The sequence below is a fragment of the Triticum urartu genome, chromosome 4A, assembly GCF_056163025.1.
Source record: "Triticum urartu cultivar PI428250 chromosome 4A, HENAU_Tu73, whole genome shotgun sequence".
Classification (NCBI taxonomy): Eukaryota; Viridiplantae; Streptophyta; class Magnoliopsida; order Poales; family Poaceae; genus Triticum; species Triticum urartu.
In genome coordinates, this window is record NC_141876.1 from 90326101 (window position 1) to 90340522 (window position 14422).

Sequence of the window (14422 nt, forward strand, 5' to 3'; positions counted from 1 at the left end):
TTTTTAATTCCGGGCGTAGCTACCAAAAACCAACCCCGAAGGCACCCACAGTAATGTGCCGCTTTTGCGAGATGTGTGTATCTGTGGCTTTGACCCCGATCCCATAGAACAGAACCGACAAACTAATTGCCCTTCACCGCGGTAAATAACCCAGCCTGGAGGCTATATAAAAGGCCACCTTGTGACCTTATCAAGTACCCCTCACCTTGGGCACAACCCTCACAACCATTTCTTGCCATGCGAGCCCTAGCATTTATCTGAGGACCCCCGAGGCAACCCCAGGTAGCTTTGTTAAAATATTGTGGGACTTTACCCGAAGTACCATGGGTTCTACCCTGCTACCCCAGTACGAGCTGCTCAAATCAAGAATCACCTCATCCACCTCGAAATATTGGGCAGTAGTGCACAACCCTCCCGTAAACTCAAACCAAGACCCAACGGAAGTCTCCTTCGTGGGGAAATCTATGCCGACTCCGCAGATGTCCATAGAAGCGGCCACACACGAAGCGTTTGTTCGCCTTCGATTCATGGTACCCTATGCCAGCGAACGAGGGCATTATTACTTTTCGAGCCGTGCAGCACCTGAGGAAGTAGCATCTTTTCCCGGTGGACGAATTGAGAGAGACCCAGTACTGGCCAACCTTGCCCAGTACGTCATCGCGCAAGACCGTCTGACCCAGCGGATAATGGGTTACCTTCAGAGCCTCGCTGATTTAAATCCTCATATCGCCATCGGCAGACCGCTGAGACCCGGCCAGGAGAGACGCGTCCATCGGCTATTCAATCCGCTTCCCCCGATAGAAGAAGAGTGTGCCCCAGTACCAGAGACGTCTTCTCGGGACCCTGTACTTTTACCGTTTTCATTATAAACGTCATGGCTATGTTCATTTACGTGTTGCAGCTTATGCGTTGTACCCAAGTTCGTGCTATGAGTAAATTGTTCGGTTTCAGCTGACATGAGCTATGTTTTAAAAAACGACCCTTAGCAAATCTCGAGGATGGGATTTTTCTTAAGGGGGGTAGTGTTGTGACACCCCAAAATTTTCAACCTTATTTTATTAATTAAAATTTTCCAGGAAATTTAAACTTTTATTTTCTGGATTTTCTTTCGATTTCAGAGCCATTCTTTTTCTTATTATTATGGAGTTTTTACCCCAAGTGAAAACTTTCCAAATATATTATTGGACTTGTTTGCCCTTTCAAGAAAAACATTCCTATTATCAGTGGATTTATTTGCATAACTATTTCTCTCTAAGCTTTATTCCTTAAAGTGATTTTTCATTAGTTTTGGAGCTCTTTTTGAACTACAACCATTTGATAAATTTATCTAAAATTCCAACCAAAATTTGGAGATGTCATGTGATGTTTTTAAATCACTTTTATGCAAAAATATCTTCTATTCATTGGAAAATTTGAGCTCTACACAAAGTTTTCAAATCTGGTCCAGTGGGAAATTTTGCACTACAACCTATTTAAATATTTCTTTAAAACTTCCACCAAAATAATGGGATGTTAATAGGAATATATTATTCAACTTTATGCAAAAAACCAGTGATGTTCTTTGAAAAATTTGAGTGAATCAACCTCAGTTTCATTCTAGTCCAACTTGATGATTTGTACTGCAACCCTAATCATTCTTGCTCTAGCAGCCATGAGCTTTTTCCTACTTAAATAACACCCTACTAAACCCTTAAGTCCAGTATAGTAGACCCATTGGAGTAATTTTAGTCCATGAAACTATGCCCTTTTCTTTCTGTCCAGAATTGGTTTTCTCAAGATCTTGCACTAACAAGTTCTTGCTTTTGACAAACTAACCTTACCACCCTCTGTATCATCTAAACAGACACTAGTCTGGAGCTTTTGGCCACCCCAAGAGTTGCCTAGATGCACATGGCATTCTGTCAGACACCTTGAGTGCATGCATAGTTTTGGCATGATCTTTAGTTTGCATTGTGGACTTGACCCCCTGACCCAACCAACATGTCCAATAAGCTCCTAGCTAACCCTAACCCAGGCTTGCTAATCCTCAGACTCATCCTAATCCTCTAGCATGACTTGGCATTTTGCCGAACACCTGACGTGTGTGCGCTAGGCGCGCCCAGAACGCATGTTTTGCACCCGCGCTCGTTCTGTCCACCCCCTCGCACAGCCAGTACGCCCGACCCCTCCCTCGTGGCAGAGCCGCCCTGGCCCTCTCCTGGCGCCCTACAGCGCCGCCGTCAGGTCGGCCATGGCAGCAAGCGGGCGGCCACAGCAACCTCTGCCATGGACGGCGCCGCCCGAGCCACACACGTGCGCCAGCTGCCCTCTGGAGCAGTCCGAACTCATCCTCAAGCTCGTTTGCAAGCGCTCATTGCTGCCACGTCCCCCCTACAGCAACAGAACGGCGGTTCGCCGGCGTTCTTATCCAACGTCGTGGAACCGACCTCGTTGCACTATAAAAGGACCCCCGAGCTTCCCTAGGCCCTCAGGCAACCTCAAGCCAACCCTCTGGAGCTCCCCTAGCCCGCAATCGATGGCGGGAGGCCGTCTCCCCCATCTTCGGCCAGTACAGCCGCCGCCGCCCTCCGGTCCATTCAGTCGCAACCAAAGCCTCCCCCGCCCCTCCAGAGCCACCGTCCTCTTCCCCTCGATCTTACGGAGCCACCCAAGCCCTCAGCTGTGACGGGGAACCACAGCGGCCCAGAACCCCAATTCCACCCGAAGCTTCCTCCACCGCGGAGCTCGCCGCCGGCGACTCCCTCCACCCCCGCTGACCCAACAACCACCGGGGGGACCGCCCCGGTCTGGCGGATCTATCCCTACCCTCTGGAGCCCATGGGAAGCCGCCGTTCGCCGGCGTTGATCGCCGGAGCCCCGCATCGGCTCGGACAGAGGAAGAAGGAGGCGGGGAACGACTGGTTAAACCTGACCAATGGGCCCCTGGACCCACTGTCGGTGACCCGAGCCGGCCCGCCTGGTTTTAAGTGTAAGCGCAAAATCCTAAAGTACGTCTCCCCTGCTCCGAAAGCGTATTCTCATCGAAACGTTTTCTTTTTTCTGTTTTATTTAAAAACCAGAGTTTGATTGAAACTTTGACTGGCTATATATTTTTAAATATAAATCCAAATGACTTGATTCTTTTTCTGTTGTTTCCCAAATAATGTCTAGTTTATTTTCATATTTATTTCAAAATTTTCCAAACAACTTTTTTGTACTGTTTTTAAAGTATGTGTTAATTCAAATTTAATTAAAATAGGATTATGGAGAGGGAGAAGAAAACTTTCAAAAGTTTTGGAATGCACCCTGCCTCTCCACAACTTGAAGGCAAGCATTCTGAACCCTGGCTTAATATTGTCTTGCGTTGTTGATACAGTTGCAACCCCATCTTGTCTCGGAGATTTCGTTATTCTATGCGATGATACGATCATAATCATAATGCATATTGATGATTTCATGCTGTTGGCATTTGATATGTTTGTGATAGAAATCCCCCTCATATGCCTCTCAGGCCTACCTGGAAGGATCCGGGAAAGCCTCTGTCTTAGGTAGACACGAGCTTGTCCCTCGTCGAGACGATTATGACCGGTGGGGCATGGGGAGGTATGATGAGTGGTGGTTCTGTCTGATGGATGTGAAATATAATTCTTGAGCTAACCATGCAGGAATGCTTAAACCTCCTGAGTCGGCCATAGATCGAGCTTGTTCCAGTAACCCCCCATACTTGTTTCGTGTTGCCACTTGTCCTTGCCGTAGGTAGGGTACGGTTCAGTAAGTTGTCAACCCCTGTCCTAGAACACACTGTACAGAGAGGCCATGGTGGAAGATACCGGCTGCATCTGGTAGGCATGCCACCTGGTCCGGGGGCATGGGTGTTTCCGGTTGGGACCGAGAGGGGGCACCCCTTAGAGCGCGCGATATAAGTTTGATCCCATGCTAACCGAGGTTGTAGCCTCCCCACTTAGAGTTTTGCTTGACAGGTGTCGTGGGTGATTCCAGACACCGGTAAGTTAAGCTGGTGTGTGCAATCAGGTGTGTTTTCGAATGAAAGACCGTAGACGGAATTAGTCCCGATGGACTAAAGGAATCCGTTGCTAGTGGGTAAAGAGTACACCCTCTGCAGAGATATTATACCTATTCGAATAGCCGTGTCCATGGTTAAGGACTACAGTCCGGGATGGGTCAAGTGTCGGTCTTAGTGTCGGTCTTTGGAGGAAAAACTACTAAACCAGAACATTAATTATGATCTGTGACATAGGATGATTATGATTATTATTATTGTGGACTAATCATGTGTATTATTTGAATCAATGAGTATCCATGGGATGGTTCTACCTCCTGGATATTCACTGTGATTATTTTTATATATAAGCCCTTTATGTGGTGTCGCTCAGACGCCCGATTGTGGCATGCTTGTTATTTCATTTACTTATAAGCCCTTTATGTGGTGTCGCTCAGACGCCCGATTGTGGCATGCTTGTTATTTCATTTACTTATAAGCCCTTTATGTGGTGTCGCACAGATGCCCGACTATGGCATGCTTGTTATTCCTTTTATATATAAGCCCTTTATGTGGTGTCGCTCAGACACCCGACTGAGGCATGCTTCATATTATTATCCTTTCGAGGCGTCGCTTCAGACACCCGATCGGTGCTTTCCATTTCTACTCCTTGATGGTTTACTCATGTTTTATTTGAATGATCTGCTTGCGTGCATCATGAACCTTATTTCATAATTAACGAAATGATCATATAATATTTCAAAACATGATTATCAGTGGCTATATTATACCTGTGTTCTTAATGTTTGCGAGTACATTCAAAGTACTCACTGGCTTGTCCCTGGCTATTGTCTTGGCCAGATTTCTTGCGTGGAGAGGAGCGTTGTGATGACAGCCCCGGAACCTGCGCAATGGTGATAGAAGCCTCGCGAAGATAGGAGTTATCCTGGTCAGCTGTTCCTGTGGGAAATGGAGTCCCATAGACGCTGATGATCCGCAAACCGCTTCCGCCATCAACCACTAGAAACCTTTTTGCTGTACTCATAGGCCAGAATGGTCTTTTACTACATATGATGTACTTTGCTTGGAGTTTCTGTATCAAGTTGGTGCCTCATCAGCTAACAGTAATCCTGGGGCTGGTGAGCACAAGGGCCATTTTCTGGGAAATTTATATCCCGAAAATCCGGTCCTGACAAACTTGGTATCAGAGCCAGGCTAACCATTAGCTAATCCTATCTTTGCCAGGTCGAAAAACCTAGGTAAACCAACCCACCAGACCTTAACCAAACCCCGGCCAAGCTCCTCGTGTAAGATAGCCACACAGTGACCCGACACCTTTTGGCAGTCGGTGCCCAACCTATCAACCTAGCCTGTCGATCACGCGCCAGTTACCGACACCTAAATTGTCTCATTCGCAAGCGTGCGAAAGAAGACTCCGTCCCCTTTTTGTATAAAAAGGGGCACGCAAACCTCAACCCAGCACAGCTCAGCCTCTGCCCAAACCAAGGTAAAATGCCAGGACCCATTGTTCACAGTGAGACCACAGCAACCAACCTTGGAGGCTTCGTGACCATGCTAGTAAACCTCTCCCACCGTGCCTTCGCGTTAGAAGAGCCCCCAGAATATGTTGTGTACCAAGGGTCCATGAGCGGTGAGAGCCAACAATGCTGGGCCACTGTACATGTCTATGGTAGGGGTCTATCGCCAGAATGCCCCTACAGGTTCACCGGAAGGACAACTTCCTTTGAGCCACAGGCCATCCAACTAGCTGCTAGAGAGGCTATCGTTCAACTCTGGCACTTGTCGCCCAGAGTTAACTGTCGCTCCTTCTACTACTACCCCAGCCGTGACGGGTATGGTAGGCCACCCCAAGTTGCCAATGGAGATCACGCGACAGATCCTGCATTATTGCATCTGGTGCGCTACATAAGTGCACTAGAGGAACCGTTCGATCAAATCACCCTTGATCTGATCGCAGCTCGTGGAGAACTGAACCGCCGAGCCCCGGCAAGAAGAGAAGATGAGCCCGACACCAACAACCCAGTCGTGCTGTTCGGACAACCGATCGAGACCTCGAGGACAGCCCCAGCCAGCGACCAAGGTACTATGATGTCTCCAGAAGTGCTTCGTCGCCTTTTGGGAACACGCTCCAATGGGATTGTGGCCAACAATCCCCGAGCTGGTCATCATCGCTACCCCGACCCTGCAGCCCCTCAACCCCCTCCAGCTAACCCCGACGGTGAAAACCGTGGAGAAGCCTCGGTGTCCACAAGGCAAGCCCGCTTGGACATAAACGAGGTAGACTAAGTCACTCGAGTAGTACCGAGTCTTAGTATACCCCATGCCCTGTAATTGTGTGATCATGTATCGCCATATTGGAATGTTGTCTGCATGTGCGCCCTTATTTTAAATAGTAGATGTGCATAAGTCTGTTGATGTACGGTTGCATTTTTAATTCTGGGCGTAGCTACCAAAAACCAACCCCGACGGCACCCACAGTAATGCGCCGCTTTTGCGAGATGTGTGTATCTGTGGCTTTGACCCCGATCCCATAGAACAGAACCGACAAACTAGCTGCCCTTCACCGCGGTAAATAACCCAACCTAGAGGCTATATAAAAGGCCACCTCGTGACCTTGTCAAGTACCCCTCACCTTGGGCACAACCCTCACAGCCATTTCTTGCCATGCCGAGCCCTAGAATTTATCTGAGGACCCCCGAGGCAACCCCAGGTAGCTTTGTTAAAATATTGTGGGACTTTACCCGCAGTACCATGGGTTCTACCCAGCTACCCAGTACGAGCTGCTCAAATCAAGAATCACCTCATCCACCTCGAAATATTGGGCAGTAGTGCACATCCCTCTCGTAAACTCAAACCAAGACCCAACGGAAGTCTCCTTCGTTGGGAAATCTAGGCCGACTCCGCAGATGGCCATAGAAGCGACTGCACACGAAGCGCTTGTTCTCCTTCGATTCGCGGTACCCTATGCCAGCGAATGAGGGTATTATTACTTTCCGAGCCGTGCAGCACCCGGGGAAGTAGCATCTCTTTCCGGTGGACGAATTGAGAGAGACCAAGTACTGGCCGACCTTGCCCAGTACGTCATCGCGCAAGAGCGTCTGACCCAGCAGATAATGGGTTACCTTTAGAGCCTCGCTGATTTAAATCCTCAGATCGCCATCGGCAGACCGCTGAGACCCCGGCAGGAGAGACACGTCCATTGGCTAATCAATCCGCTTCCCCCGATAGAAGAAGAGTGTGCCCCAGTACCAGAGACGTTTTCTCGGGACCCTGTACTTTTACCGTTTTCATTCTAAACGTCATGGCTATGTTTATTTACGTGTTGCAGCTTATGCGTTGTACCCAAGTTCGTGCAATGTGTAAACTGTTCGGTTTCAGCTGACATGAGCTATGTTTTTAAAAACGACCCTTAGCAAATCTCGAGGACGAGATTTCTCTTAAGGGGGGTAGTGTTGTGACACCCCAAAAATTTCAATCTTGTTTTATTAATTAAAATTTTGCCAGGAAATTTAAACTTTTATTTTCTGGATTTTCTTTTGATTTCAGAGCCATTCTTTTCCTTATTATTATGGAGTTTTTACCCCAAGTGAAAACTTTCCAAATATATTATTGGACTTGTTTGCCCTTTCAAGAAAAACATTCCTATTATCAGTGGATTTATTTGCATAACTATTTCTCTTTGAGCTTTATTCCTTAAAGTGATTTTTCATTAGTTTTGGAGCTCTTTTTGAACTACAACCATTTGATAAATTTATCTAAAATTCCAACCAAAATTTGGAGATGTCATGTGATGTTTTTAAATCACTTTTATGCAAAAATATCTTCTATTCATTGGAAATTTTGAGCTCTACACCAAGTTTTCAAATCTGGTCCAGTGGGCAATTTTGCACTACAACTTATTTAAATATTTCTTTAAAACTTCCACCAAAATTATGGGATGTTAAAAGGAGTATATTATTCAACTTTATGCAAAAAACCAGTGATGTTCTTTGAAAAATTTGAGTTAATCAACCTCAGTTTCATTCTGGTCCAACTTGATGATTTGTACTGCAACCCTAATCATTCTTGCTCTAGCAGCCATGAGCTTTTTCCTACTTAAAGAACACCCTACTAAACCCTTAAGTCCAGGAGAGTAGACCCATTGGAGTAATTTTAGTCCATGAAACTATGCCCTTTTCTTTCTGTCCAGAATTGGTTTTCTCAAGAACTTGCACTAAAAAGTTCTTGCTTTTGACAAACTAACCTTACCACCCCCTATATCATCTAAAGAGACACTAGTCTGGAGCTTTTGGCCACCCCAAGAGTTGCCTAGATGCACATGGCATTCTGTCAAACACCTTGAGTGCATGCACAGTTTTGGCATGATCTTTAGTCTGCATTGTGGACTTGACCCCCTGACCCAACCAACATGTCCAATAAGCTCCTAGCTAACCCTAACCCAGGCCTGCTAATCCTCAGACTCATCCTAATCCTCTAGCATGACTTGGAATTTTGCCAAACACCTGACGTGTGTGCACTTGGCACGCCCAGAACGCATGTTTTGCACGCGCGCGCACCGAGTCTCCGCGTCCCCACTACCGCCTCCCCGCGCTCGTTCTGGCCAGCCCCTCGCACAGCCAGCACGCCCGACCCCTCCCCCACCGCAGAGCCGCCCTGGCCCCTTCCTGGCACCCTACAGCGCCGCCGTCAAGTCGGCCATGGCAGCAAGCGGGCGGCCACAGCAACCTCTGCCATGGACGGCGCCGCCTGAGCCACACGCGTGCGCCAGCTGCCCTCTAGAGCAGTCCGAGTTCATCCTCAAGCTTGTTTGCAAGCGCTCGTCATCGCCAGGTCCCCCCTGTAGCAACAGAACGGCGGTTCGCCGGCATTCTTATCCAAGGCCATGGAACCGACCTCGTTTCACTATAAAAGGACTCCCGAGCTTGCCTAGGCCCTCAGGAAACCTCAAGCCAACCCTCTGGAGCTCCCCTAGCCCGCAATCGACGGCGGGATGCCGTCTCCCCCATCTCCGGCCAGTACAGCTGCCACCGCCCTCCGGTCCATTCAGTCACAACCAGAGCCTCCCCCGCCCCTCCAGAGCCACCGTCCTCTTCCCCTTGATCTTACGGAGCCGCCCAAGCCCTCAGCTGCGACGGGGAACCACCGCAGCCCAGAACCCCAATTCCACCTGAAGCTTCCTCCGCCGTGGAGCTCGCCGCCGGAGACTCCCTCCACCCCCGCCGACCCAACAACCACCGGGAGGACCGCCCCGGTCCGGATCCATCCCTACACTCCGGAGCCCGCGGGAAGCCGCCGTTCGCCGATGTTGATCACCGGAGCCCCGCATCGGCTCGGACAGAGGAAGAAGGAGGCGGGGAACGACTGGTCAAACCTGACCAGTGGGCCCCCTGGACCCACTGTCAGTGACCCGAGCCGGCCCGCGTGGTTTTAAGTGGAAGCGCAAAATCCTAAAGTACATCTCCCCTGCTTCGAAAGCGTATTCTCATCAAAACATTTTCTTTTTTCTGTTATTTTAAAATCAGAGTTTGACTGAAACTTTGACTAGTTATATCTTTTTAAATATAAATCCAAATGACTTGATTCTTTTTCTATTGTTTCCCAAATATTGTCTAGTTTATTTTCATATTTATTTCAAAATTTTCCAAACAACTTTTTTGTACTGTTTTTAAAGTATGTGTTAATTCAAATTTACTTAAAATAGGATTATGGAGAGGGAGAAGAAAACTTTCAAAAGTTTTGGAATGCACCCTGCCTTTCCACAACTTGAAGGCAAACATTCTGAACCCTGGCATAATATTGTCTTGCATTGTTGATATGGTTGCAACCCCATCTTGTCTCGGAGATTTCGTTATTCTATGCGATGATACGATCATAATCATAGTGCATATTGATGATTTCATGCTGTTGGCATTTGATATGTTTGTGATAGAAATCCCCCTCATATGCCTCTCATGCCTACCGGGAAGGATCCGGGAAAGCCTCTGTCTTGGGTAGACACGAGATTGTCCCTCGTCGAGATGATTATGACCGGTGGGGCATGGGGAGGTATGATGAGAGGTGGTTCTGTCTGCTGGATGTGAAATATAATTCCTAAGCTAACCATGCAGGAATGCTTAAACCTCCTGAGTCGGCCGTAGACCGAGTCTTGTTCCAGTAACCCCCCATACTTGTTTCGTGCTGCCACTTGTCCTTGCCGTAGGTAGGGTACGGTTCAGTAAGTTGTCAACCCCTGTCCTAGCACACGCCGTACAGAGAGGCCATGGTGGAAGATACCGGCTGCATTCGGTAGGCATGCCACCTGGTCCAGGGGCATGGGTGTTTCCGGTTGGGACCGAGAGGGGGGCACCCCTTAGACCGCGCGATATAAGTTTGATCCCATGCTAAGCGAGGTTGTAGCCTCCCCACTTAGAGTTTCGCTTGACAGGTGTCGTGGGTGATTCCAGACACCGGTAAGTTAAGCTGGTGTGTGCGGTCATGTGTGTTTTCAAATGAAAGACCGTAGACGGATTAGTCCCGATGGACTAAAGGAATATGTTGCTAGTGGGTAAAGAGTACACCCTCTGCAGAGATATTATACCTATTCGAATAGCCGTGTCCATGGTTAATGACTACAGTCTGGGATGGGTCAAGTGTCGGTCTTAGTGTCGGTCTTCAGAGGAAAAACTACTAAACCAGAACATTAATTATGATCTATGACATATGATGATTATGATTATTATTATTGTGGACTAATCTTGTGTATTATTTGAATCAATTAGTATCCCTGGGACGGTTCTACCTCCTGGATATTCACTGTGATTATTTTTATATATAAGCCCTTTATGTAGTGTCGCTCATACGCCCGACTGTGGCATGCTTGTTATTTCATTTATTTATAAGCCTTTTATGTGGTGTCGCTCACATGCCTGACTGTGTCATGCTTGTTATTTCATTTACTTATAAGCCCTTTATGTGGTGTCGCACAGACGCCCGACTGTGGCATGCTTGTTATTCCTTTTATATATAAGCCCTTTATGTGGTGTTGCTCAGATGCCCGACTGAGGCATGCTTCATATTATTATCCTTTCGAGGCGTCGCTTCAGACACCCGATCGGTGCTTTCCATTTCTACTCCCTGATGGTTTACTCATTTTTTATTTGAATGATCTGCTTGCGTGCATCATGAACCTTATTTCATAATTGACGAAGTGATCATAGAATATTTCAAAACATGATTATCATTGGCTATATTATACCTGTGTTCTTAATGTTTGCGAGTACATTCAAAGTACTCACTGGCTTGTCCCTGGCTATTGTCTTGGCCAGATTTCTTGCGTGGAGAGGAGCGTTGTGATGATAGCCCCGGAACCTACGCAATGGTGATAGCAGCCTCACGAAGATAGGAGTTATCCTGGTTAGCTGTTCCTGTGGGAAATGGAGTCCCATAGACGCTGATGATCCGCAAACCGCTTCCTCCATCAACCACTAGAAACCTTTTTGTTGTACTCATAGGCCAGAATGGTCTTATACTACATATGATGTACTTTGCTTGGAGTTTCTGTATCAAGTTGGTGCCTCATCAGCTAACAGTAATCCTGGGGCTGGTGAGCACAAGGGCCATTTTCTGGGAAATTTATATCCCAAAAATCCGGTCCTGACATTTATCCATGAGGTCTATCAGAATCTGAGCCGGGGGGTGCGCGGGGTCTCCTGACCCGGCGGCAGCCGACCCGGTGGCTGTTGCTGCCGCTGCTGTGGAGTTCTGTCCGGGCTGTGTCCCTGCCATGAAGACTTCGGCCCAATTCGGCGGCTCAAGGGGGTCTGGAATACTGTTGCCATCGGAACAACCCCCGAGCATGCCATCCTGCAGCTGATAAAACGAGTCCGTCTCACATGTTGATGATGTAGCGTCAGAACAAATGGTCGTCTTAGCGCCTCCACCGATCCTTTAGAGAATTCACCGCCGTGGATGCAGCCCACGAAAGCATGCTTCACGACAGATTGAACACGGGTGGTCCTCGCGCGCTGAGCCATCTCGATGAGGTTGGTGTGGATATCTGGCTCAGGTCCCGACTCGCCGATCCGGCCAATGAAGACGTGAATTCTGCCAAAGGGGACCCGGTACCCATACTCAATTGAGCTGGCCTCGGGGCCCCAGCCTTTTTCGTCTATGTAGAGCTTGCCGCAACGACTCTTGGTCATCCGGCCCACAGCGTATCCCTTGAGCCCTTCGAAGTTGCCCTTTAAGAACTCAAATCCACTGTGCGCGGGCCCCATGGTGGGTGCCAACTGTCCTGGAAGTGTCACGGCAGATGTCCTAGGGAAAGGACTTAGTCGTAGGGCCATCGCAACTAGGAAGCTTAAAGGGGTTAATGGGGACAAAGGACACGAGAGGTTTTATACTAGTTCGGCCCCTTACGATGAAGGTAAAAGCCTATGTCTAGTTGTGTTGGTATTGCTGGGGTTTCGATCACCAAGAGGCTTAACTCGCCGGCTTGGTTCTCGATCTCTTGTTTCTTGCCGTAAGCCAACAATGGGTCGTCCCCTTATATACACGGGTTGACGCCTGGTGGCCTACAGAGTCCTGGTCAGCTCATAAATCGTGTCCGGCTCGGTGACTTATCTTATATGCCTTTCTTTACAAGTCTTTCCTTACATACAGCGGTTTACTCTATTGGGCCTTAAGCCACCTCTAGGCCTTTGGGCCTTCTACAAGATTTGATAAACTATCATCTTAATGTTTACTGGGCTTCTTGTGTAACCCGCCATTGGGGCTGACCCGGCCCCTCCTGGGCGGGTCATAACTGATAGTTATATCCCCAACACTCCCCCCGTCAAGAAGACTCCCCAAGTACTCCCCCACCTCAAGTCACCACTTCGGTGCTTGAAGACGATGACTTTGTGGCCCAGCCAACTCCCTCTCCAAAGGCGTCGCCCACACTCCGCAGGCTTCGCAAAGGACCAAGGCCACATGTCACTTTGTCAAGTGTTCCAGAAGGAGAAGAGCGCCAATGTGTTTCACGCCAAGTCTTTCCTGAACCATCTCCTACTGCGAACATCCCTGAGTCTGAAGCTGAAGCAGCTGAAGATATTCCGGCTGCATCACCCGATGAACAAGAAGAACCAAGAGAAGAAGAACGTGTTGCTACACCCCCGTCCAACCCTGAAGTTGTTCTTGAGGAGAACGTGTCCGACCCTCCAGCTACTCGAGTGGAGGTTGAAAACTCTGCGGCAGCCACTAACACCCATACTGAAGTCAATGACGTTGTCATGGCTGAAGCTACTGTGGCAACTAAAGTTAATGTGGTGCCAGAAGTGATTGCTCCTGAAGCCAATCTGCAGCCAAAAATCAATGCCACTCCTCCTGTACCGCCTCCACGGCCACACACCCTTGAGCAAGCATTCTATCAAGGCCAACTTACCACCGCCCGCTGGCCCATTTTGGTTCCTCAACCTGTAGCCAGTCCGCAATTTGATTATCATGTGGAGCACAGGCCTCAGGTCCAGAAGCCAAAGCCAAGGCTAACAAGGTTTCTAGGTACTGCAACTTCACCAGGATCGTTTAATCTGAATGGCTTCAAGGCACACAACACATTCTTTGATAGTGCCAGGAACCCCTACACAAGGCCAAGAATCTCCTCAGATCGATTCTGGAGTTATCAGCAGCGTAGCTACTATTCCTGCATCTTATACAATCAGGGGCGCATTTCCCCTCATATGCATCTAGACAGCGAAGACATGGCTGGCCTGCCCTGCCTAGAAGAAGCCCTTGACTGCTTCAGAGATGCTGTCCTTCTACAGTTTGTGACTGCCAAAGAACATTGGAATGAAGAGCTTCTCCTACAATTCTACGCTACCCTTCACATTCACGGCTACAACAGGGATCCGAAGACTTGGATCCTTGAGTGGATGACAGGCGATGTACACCATGAAGCTAAAGCCCAAGACATCATTGAGCTTACTGCCCTGCCCACTCCTGGCGAACATTATGAACCAGGTTGTCAGCTACACCAGAATGCGTTGGAAAGCATCTTCCAGAAGCCAGAGCCAAATATGAGCCAAATGCTGAGCATGATGAAGCCACTGCCACAAGACGGTGACTATTCTAAGGAGTTCTTTGTTGAAGATCTAGAGTATCTGCCCCGCACCATTTATCATATTATCAGGCAAACTCTCTGGCCGGTCAAAGGACATTCTCCTCCAGCGAAGCTTGAAGGAGCAATGAAGACATTGGTTTTCTATATCTTCAATGGCATCAGCTTCAATGCTCAAGACTTATTCATCATGCAATTGGCTGCATCTGGCTCCCATGTCTTTGGTCTAAAGTTCTATGCTCCATGGGTAATGCGCCTCATCAAGCTTCACTCTGCTATCTACTATCAGCCGTCTGCGCGCAATCACCTTATATTCTTGCCAGAGGTTGATCTATCTGTCGAAGACATTT